Source organism: Panthera tigris, chromosome E1 (assembly GCF_018350195.1).
Source record: "Panthera tigris isolate Pti1 chromosome E1, P.tigris_Pti1_mat1.1, whole genome shotgun sequence".
Classification (NCBI taxonomy): Eukaryota; Metazoa; Chordata; class Mammalia; order Carnivora; family Felidae; genus Panthera; species Panthera tigris.
In genome coordinates, this window is record NC_056673.1 from 28,092,306 (window position 1) to 28,101,604 (window position 9,299).

Sequence of the window (9,299 nt, forward strand, 5' to 3'; positions counted from 1 at the left end):
CTTTGTGTCCAGGACCCACAGGAAAAAAAATGTATGGAGTGATAGACATAGCATGTTAAATAGTGAGTTGTGATATTACAGCATTATCTATTAGTATTCATAAAGGCTACAAGTCCTACATAAACTCTCACTGATGTGGTTTATAATCACTAATATTGGCCAACATTAACAATAATAATGTTGGTAGATAATGTTTATTGGTTATGGAGTAACTGTTAGGTGCCAGGGTTCCATGATCTGCTCAAGACCATACTGGAGCAAACATGTTTGTATACTTCACAGTAAAACAGAGTAGCTTTCCCTGAGGCTGTAGTTCAAGAGTGCCCTGCGCACTGTTGGAAGTGAACCAAGAGCAAATTTAAGTTAAAACTGATGGTGATATATCCTTTATGAACTTAGTCCCCATCCTCACATCTGTCCGGTGGGTTTGGTGCTGAGTTTTTGGAGTATACGGAGTCCTTCACTTTTCCTCAATATGTGGAAACATAATAAATACATAAACGGTTCTAGACACATAGTAGATGGCTAATAAATTATTGTTGGCTCACTATTGAATGGAATTTTCCCCTTGGAAAATTTGATTATTAGAAATTTCCAGATTAGATTTTAGTTGCTGTTGTTGTTGTTGTTGTTGTTATTGTTTTCAAATACGTAGCTTTTGGCCCTTTTCTGGATGCTAATAGTACTGTTTTATAGGTTGCTATTAGAAGGGTGTTTTAGTTGTGCCTGGCTGCCTCACTCAGAGGAGCATGTAACTTAATCTCATGCCCTATGTTCAAGCCCTATGTTTGGTGTAGAGATTACTTAAATAAATAAACTTAAAAAAAAAAAAAAAGAATTGGATTTTAGAGATGTGCCTCCCAAGAACTTAGAAATAAGTTGGTCCTCTGGGAGTTATATAAGTAAAAATCCAGTGTCCCACTGAATATGATTAATTGTATAGTGGAGTAAAATTAAAGGACCTTCTATAAATGTGTGACTTAACAGATATTTGGAAATAATATTGAAAAAATAGAGTAAGGAGGAGGGATGTGTCCTACCAGATGTGAAAGCATAGCATAAGGCTGCAATAATTAACAGAATATGGTATTGACATCAGAATGGAAACCTGATCCTTTAGTTCCATCTCCACCCCTTTCAGTTGTTGTCATGAAATTACATCTTTATGTAAAGTGTGGCCAAAAATAAAAGCTAATAATATTTTTAATGCATTACTCTCTTAAATTATGTAAAAAATAAACCAGGATTTGGAGTTATAAATCAAAGTTACAGTAACACTAACTTTTATACTAATTATTGCTGTTTTCTTGCTTTAAATGTATTGATCTCCTAAATCATGGAGAAAACAAAAAGTGCAGTTACAAACCATTGTAATGGTTGTAACCAAAATTAGTATAAAAACTAATACTGGTTTTTATAATTGCCCATGTACTTACCTTTATTGAGATCTTTTATTTCTCCATATGGCTTTGAGTTACTATGAAGTGTCCTTTTATTTCAACTTGAAGCATTTCTTGAACATTTCTTGTAGGGTAGATCTAGTGCTTACAAACTCCCTCAGCTTTAGTTTTTCTGGGAATGTCTTAATTTACCCCTCACATTTGAAGGACAGCTTTTCTGGATATAGGATTCTTGGTTGACAAGGGTTTTTATTTTTTATTTTTAGCACTTTGAATATATTGGCCTACTGTCTTCTGTCTTTCAGAGTTTCTGTATATAAAAGAATCATTAGTTTATATTTAGGGGCACACTATACACAAGAATATAACTCTGTCACATCAACAATTAATAGGGGTAGGATGAAGCTGTAAAGGAAGAGAGTTTTTTATTGTTATTGAAGTTAAGCTGGTATAAACTCAAATTAGAGTGTTACACATTTAGGATGCAAAATGTAATCTTCATGGTCACCACAAAGAAAATAGCTATGGAATATACACAAAAGGAAAAGAGAAAATAATTTAAACATTTCACTACAGAAAATCAACTAAATACAAAAGGAGACAGTAATGCAAGAAATGTGGGACAAAAAACAAATAGCGTAATGACAGACGATCTCATCAGTAATTAGTTTAAACATAAATGAATCAGGGGCGCCTGGGTGGTTCAGTCGGTTAAGCGTCCCAACTTTGGCTCAGGTCATGATCTTGCGGTTCATGAGTTCCAGCCCCACATCAGGCTCTGTGCTGACAGCTCCGAGCCTGGAACCTGTTTCAGATTCTGTGTCTCCCTCTCTCTCTGCCCCTCCCCCACTCACTCTCTCTCTCAAAAATAACACTAAAAAATTTTTTAAACATAAATGAATCAAACTCTCCAATCAAAAGACAGAGATTGGAAATGGATAAAAAGACATAATCTAACTATATGCTATCTATAAGAGACATTCAAAGCCATAAATAGATTGAAAGTGAAAAGATCAAAAAGATATTCCATGCAAATAGTAAACAGAAGAGCAGGGGTGGCTATACTAATATCAGACAAAGTAAACTTTAAATCAAAAAAGGTTACAAGAGACCAGGACATTATATACAAAAGGTTCAATAGGGAAAGAATATATTACAGTTATATTTATATACCTAATGACAGACCACCAAAATATATGAAGCAAAACTGATGGAATTGAAGGGAGAGAATAGACGATTCTGTAACAATAATTGGAGACTTCAAAAACTCACAATAATGGATAGAACAACCAGACAGAAGATAAGTAAGGAAACAGAGGAGTTAACAAACCAACTAGATCTTACAGATATATATAGAACACGCTAGCCAACAACAAAAAAATACACATTCTTCTCAAGCACACATGGGACATGTTTTAGGATAGGCCATATTGTAGGCCACTTAAGTCTCAACAGATGTTAAAAGATAGATATGATAAAGTATCTTCTCTGACCACAACAGGATGAAATTATAAATTAATAACAAAAGGAAGGAAATGTGGAAAATTCATAAAATTGTGGAGGTTAACACTTTTAAAATGACCAATGGATAAAAGAAATTACAAGGAAATTAGAAAATACTTTGAGATGCAGGAAAACAAAAGTAACATCAAAACTTATGGGATGCAGCAAAAACTGTGCTAAGAGGGAAACTTATAAGTTATAAATACATTAAAAAAAAAATCTGAAATCAACAATGTAACTTTACAACTTAAGGAACTAGAAAAAGAACAAACTAAATCCAAACTAGCAGAAGGAAGGTATAATAGAGATTAGAGCAGAGATAGAAAAACAATAGAGAAATGAAACCAAAGGCTAATTCTTCAAAAAGATCGACAAAATTGACAAACTTTAGCTAGATAGACTAAGAAAAGGGAAGACTCAAATTACCAAAATCATAAATTAAAGTGGGGACATTACTACTTATTCTACAGAAATAAAAATGATTATACGGGAGTACTATGAACAATTGTATGCCAACAAATTGGATAACAGATGAAATGGACAATTTCCTAGAAACACAAAACCTGCAAGACTAAATCATGAAGAGAAAATCTGAATAGACCTATAACTAGTAAGGAGATTGAATCAGTAATCAAAATCCTCCCAATAAAGAAAAGCCCTGCACTTGATGGCTTCACTGATGAATTCTACCAAACATCTTAGGGACTAATACCAATCCTTCTCAAACTTTTCCAAAAAATTGAAGAGAAGACACTTTCTAAATCATTCTGAGGCCAGCATTACCCTCATACCAAAGCTAGACAAAGACACTCGCAAGAAAACTACAGATCAGATCCCTTAGGAACATTGATGCAAAAATCCTCAACAGCAGCAAACAAAATTAAGCATATTGAAAAGATTATACACTACGATCAAATGAGATTTATTCCTGGAATGCAAGTATAGCTCAATACATGAAAATCATAATATGTACTGTTATGCAACAATGTAATATGTGATATGCCACATCAATAGAATAAAGAGGGGGAAAAGCCTCATCATTTCAACTTGATGCAGAAAAAGCATTTGACAAAATCAACACCTTTTCATGACAAACACTCAACAAACTGGGAGTAGAAGGAAACTCTCTCAATATGATTAAAGCCACATGTGAAAAGCCCCTGGCAAACATCATACTCAATGGTATGGAAAGACTGAAAGGTTTTCCTCTAAGATCAGACACTAGAGAAGGATGCCTGCTTTCACCACTTCTATTTAACATAGTAGTAGAAGTTCTGGCCAGAGCATTTAGGCAAGAAAAATAAATAAAAGGTATCCTAATTGGAAAGGAAATAGTAATCTCAAATAGTAATAGTAATCTCAAATAGTAATCTCTGTTTGCAGATGATATGAACTTATATGTAGAAAACTCTAAAGACATAACCAAGAGGGGCGCCTGGGTGGCTCAGTCGGTTAAGCGTCCGACTTCAGCTCAGGTCACGATCTCACGGTCTGTGAGTTCGAGCCCCGCGTCGGGCTCTGGGCTGATGGCTCAGAGCCTGGAGCCTGCTTCAGATTCTGTGTCTCCCTCTCTCTCTGCCCTTCCCCCACTCATGCTCTGTCTCTGTCTCTGTCTCTCTCTCTCTCTCTCAAAAATAAATAAACATTAAAAAAATTAAAAAAAAAAGACATAACCAAGAAAACTGTTGGAACTAATAAATGAATTCAGCAAAGTGGCAGGATACAAAGGCAACACACAAGATTCCATTGCATTTCCATACATGAACAAGGAAGAATGTGAAAGGGAAATTACAAAAACAATTCCATTTACAGTAGCATCAAAAAGAATAAAATACTTAAGAATTAACCAGGGAGGTGAAACACTTGTACTATGAAAACTACAAAACAGTGCTGAAAGAAATTAAAGAAGACATAGATAAATGGGAGCACATCCTATGTTCATGTAATGGAAGACACTATATTGTTAAAATGTCAATACTACCCAGAGCCATTTATAGATTCCATGCAATACCTATCAAAACCCCAATGATGTTCTTTGCAGAAATAGAAAAACCCATCCTAAAATTCATATGAAATCTCCAAATAACCAAAGCAATTTTTCAAAAGAACAACAGAATTGAAGGGCTCACACTTCCTGATTTCAAAACTTACAAAGCTACACTAACCAACATAATGTGGTATTGGCATATAGACATATAGATCCATGGAATAGAATAGAGAGCCTAGACATAAAACTTTGCAAATGTGTTCAAATGATTTCTGACAAGGATGCCAAGACCATGGGGAAAGGACAGTCTCTTCAACAAATGGTGCTGGGAAAACTGGATATCCACATGCAAAAGAGTGAAATTCTTACCTCACATTTATCTAACACCGTATACAAAAATTAATTCAAAATTGATCAAATACCTAAATCTAAGGCCAAAAACAATAAAACTCTTAGAAGAAAACATAGGACAAAAGCTTAACAGTATTGGATTTGGCAATGATTTCTTGGACATGACATCAAAGGTACAGGCAACAAAATAAAAAAAATAGATATATTGAACTTCATGAAAATTTAAAACTTCACTATCCACAGAGTAAAAAAGCAAACCCCTAGAATGAGAGAAATAACTTGCAAATCATATATCTGATAAGGGATTAATAGCCAGAATATACAGAGAACTCCTAACTTCAACAACAAAAAACAATTCAAGATTGGGCACAGGACTTGAATAGACATTTTTCCAAAGAAGTTATATGAATGGTCAAAATAAGCACATGAAAAGATGTTCAACATGACTAATTATTAGGGAAATGCAAATCAAAACTACCATGCAATACCACCTCACATTCTTTAAGATGGTTACTATGAAAAATACAAAACAAGTGTTGGCAAGAATGTTTTTAAATTAGAACCTCTGTGCACTGTTGGTGTGAATGTAAGATGGCACAGTCATTATGGAAAGCAGTATGGTGGTTCCTCAACAAATTAAAAATAGATTTATCATATGACCCAGCAATATATTCCACTTGTGAGTAGAGTCTCCAACAGATAGTTCTGCACCAATGTTCATAGCAGCATTATAGCTCAAATGTGGAAACATCAGTGTCCATAAATAGATGAAGGGATAAACAAACTGTGGTAAATATGATGGAATATTGTTGAACTTTAAAAAAGGGAAAGAAATTCTGCAATATGCTACAACATAGATGAACCTTGAGGACATTATGCTAAGTGAAAGAAGCCAATCACAAAAAGAAAATAATGTATGATTCCACTTACATGAGTTACTTACAGTAGTCCAAATCATCAGGACAGAAAGTATAGTGGTTGTCAAGGCTGGGGTAAGGGGGCATTGGGAGTTACTGTTTAATAGGTATGGAGTTTTTATTTGGGATGCTGAGAAAGTTCTTGAAATGGATAGTGAGTGGTGATGACTGCACAACATTGTTAATGTACTTAATGCCAATGCATTGTGCATTTAAAAATGGCTAGAACAGTAAATTTACAAGATGAGAAGAGTTATGGGGATGGATGGTGATGATGGTTGCATAACAATGTAAATGTATTTAATACCACTGAACTGTACACTTCAGAATAGTTAAGATGGTAAATGTTATGTGTGTTTTACCACAATAATTTTTTTAATTATGGAAAAGCATAAGTGGACTAAGTAGAAAGGTGTCCAGGACATATTATGGACTCATGCTAGTAGGTATAATATGACCCCATGAAAATTTATACATAAATGTCTACATTTGATAAATGCATAGATATCTGGAAAGATGCTTATTAAAGTAGTAAAATAGTCCTTTCAACTTTTCATAATTCTTTTAGCTGTTTTCTGTTTGGAGAATAGAAGGTTTAGGAATACTTAAATCAGTGGGAGGCAGAACTATAATGTCATAGTTAAGTAACTATAAACTTAGTCAATTTTATTAGAACTCATTTGAAGGAAAACTGCTTAATAGAAAGGAATGGTTAGTGTAAAGCATAAGAAAAGGAAGTTTTAGGTGCCAGACATGGGGATGGATGCTCAGCTAAAGCTGTATGGATGAGTGGATGGGGAGTGCACTAGGTATGCCTAGTGCTCTGTGACAGGTATTGCCCTCTTGTGGAATATCATACTGACTTCTTGATCCAGTTTCATGTTCACCAAGCAACTTTTCTTCCTCTTGAAGTTGGTGTGTCTATAGGGAAAGAATGACCTGGCTTCCAATCAGTTCAATAGTGTGTTTCTCAAAGTATATTAGTGGGTTGTTATTCTGGTTTATATATTGGTCTCTGTGCTTGGTTAATGACAGTTGACACTAGAGAAATTGATTTACATAATCTATTACTTCATAAGAAATTACCTCCAAAACTTAGTGACTTAAAATAGCAATAACCATTTATCTTTAACAGTTTTTATATATCAGGAATTTGGAAGTGACTCAGGTGGGCAGTTGTGGCGCAGGGTTTCTCCTGACGTTGCAGTTTAATGCATTTACTAGTTGACTCACTCATATGACTGGCAATTTTGTCTTGGCTATTGACTAGGGACCTCAGTTTCTTTCCACCTGGGTCTCCCATTGAGTTTCCTCACCACATGGCAACTGGTTTTCCCCAGAGTGAGCAATCCAAGAGATTTTGCCTACACCAAGGCAAAAGGTGCAGTGCCATTATGATCAGCTTCAGAAGTCCTAAACCATCATTTCTGCTATAAACTGTTGGTCACAGAGGGCAAGCCCTGATTCAGAATGAGAGAGGCCTACACAAAGGCATGAATACTAGCAGATGAGAATCACTGGGGGCCATCTTGGAGACTGGCTACCACAAATCCCATCAACCAAGTGGCAATTCCTGGCAATCCTGTCCTTTGCTGTATGCTTTCCATTCAAAATAAAACAGTTTAATATAGCTTTTACATCTCATCACATTTTATCTTCATCATACCCCTACCAGTAGGAAGAGCAGGAGAAGTGAGAGTGTGATTACCCTGAAAGAACCCACTTGTAACTCAAGCATGGATTAATACAAGTTAGATTATTCATGATGAGGAAAATATCAAGATTCTGTTTTTTGTTTTGCCCATTTTTGCAGGAATCACCCTTTTGTGTTTACTTGTACTGAAATTGAACACTGAAAAAAATATTTTCCCCAATATTAAGAGAATATAAACAATTATTCAAACCAGTACTGAGATGATTTTAATAAGAACAAAAAAGTGATAGCAGACTTAACGTTACATGTTGATGGAGAAATTAAAACTCACTCAATAAATTTATAAAGAGAAATATAATCTTCCCAGACAAACAAATAAGCATTATAGCATCGTGGTTAAAGGTTATAAATCAACAAGTCACCGCATTGAAAGGAGAATCTCCTAGGAAAGCTTTTTTAAGTCAGCCAGTCTCAATTTTATAACAAGATATCAAATAAGTATAAACAGGAACCATCTTCATTTCAACCTGGCTTACCCTTAGTGTCTTCAAGATATCTGACTTGTATTCTACTTTTATCCTTTTCTGTAAAACAAGATATAATGGTTAGCCAAATGTTTTATATTCTAAAGACGTGTCAGTAGCTCAAGGTTTCTTGGCCTATTGAGATTCCTGTTACCTAAGAACGTGTTGGTTTTTGTTTCAACTTTGTCTTTAATCAAAGCTGATTTTAAAGATCCAGAAACAATGAATCTGACTGTCCTGTAACCATGAAGACCCTTCAGAGTCAATAGTGGAATGTGGATATGGTAGAGAATAGCATGTGAAAGGGAAAGAAAGATGACAGTGTCTCTCATCCCAAATGGTATCCAAGATTCAAAGGCACTTTTCAAATCAAGAAAGAACCAAAGTCCAGCTAATTAGGAGAACTGAGGGAGAGGATTGTGAGAAAAGACACTCACATTTTTTGAGTGACACTTACCTACCAGATGTTGGTTTCCAGATGAAGAAACCAAGGCCCAGACAAGTCAAATAACTTGTCTAAGGTGCACAGTCATTTACGATTGAAACCAATGACTAATTCCAAATCTTTCCTACAATCCTATACTCACTCCTAGGCCAAGAATGTGAGACTTTATGATTTGAGAAATCTGGATTTTTACCCCAGGGTCAACCAAACCACTTCTGATACCTGGAAAAGTATGGAGCTCTATTTCTTTACTTCTATACAACTAAATTGGGGACAACTTTGTACTTGCATCTTATTAAAATTGGTACTAACACAGAGTGATTGAGTTGAGTAGCCTTGCCTTAGCAGGATATTCAGACTGATTCCTTCTCTAGATGAGTCTGGGAATTCCTAGAATCTGTGGAGAGTAACGGAGAGTCTGGAGCCTTCCCTGACTTGACCAAAGATCTGGTGGTGTCAACTCCAAAGACAAGTCGCAGTTTCCTTGCAGTTACTGCTTGAGATTCTCTGAAGAACTG

At 35.3% G+C, this 9,299-nt stretch overlaps 1 long non-coding RNA gene across 2 annotated transcripts in view; it reads right to left on the reverse strand.

Annotated features, from left to right (window-relative positions):
* LOC122233507 overlaps positions 1-9,288 on the reverse strand; it is a 28,443-nt gene extending 19,155 nt beyond the window's left edge. For both annotated transcript variants that reach the window (XR_006211060.1, XR_006211061.1), the window contains exons 1-3: positions 9,094-9,288; positions 8,349-8,396; positions 1,437-1,710 (exon numbers count right to left, since the gene is read on the reverse strand). This is a non-coding gene — a long non-coding RNA (uncharacterized LOC122233507). The remainder of the gene's footprint in view (positions 1-1,436; positions 1,711-8,348; positions 8,397-9,093) is intronic.
* Positions 9,289-9,299: the final 11 nt, after the last annotated feature.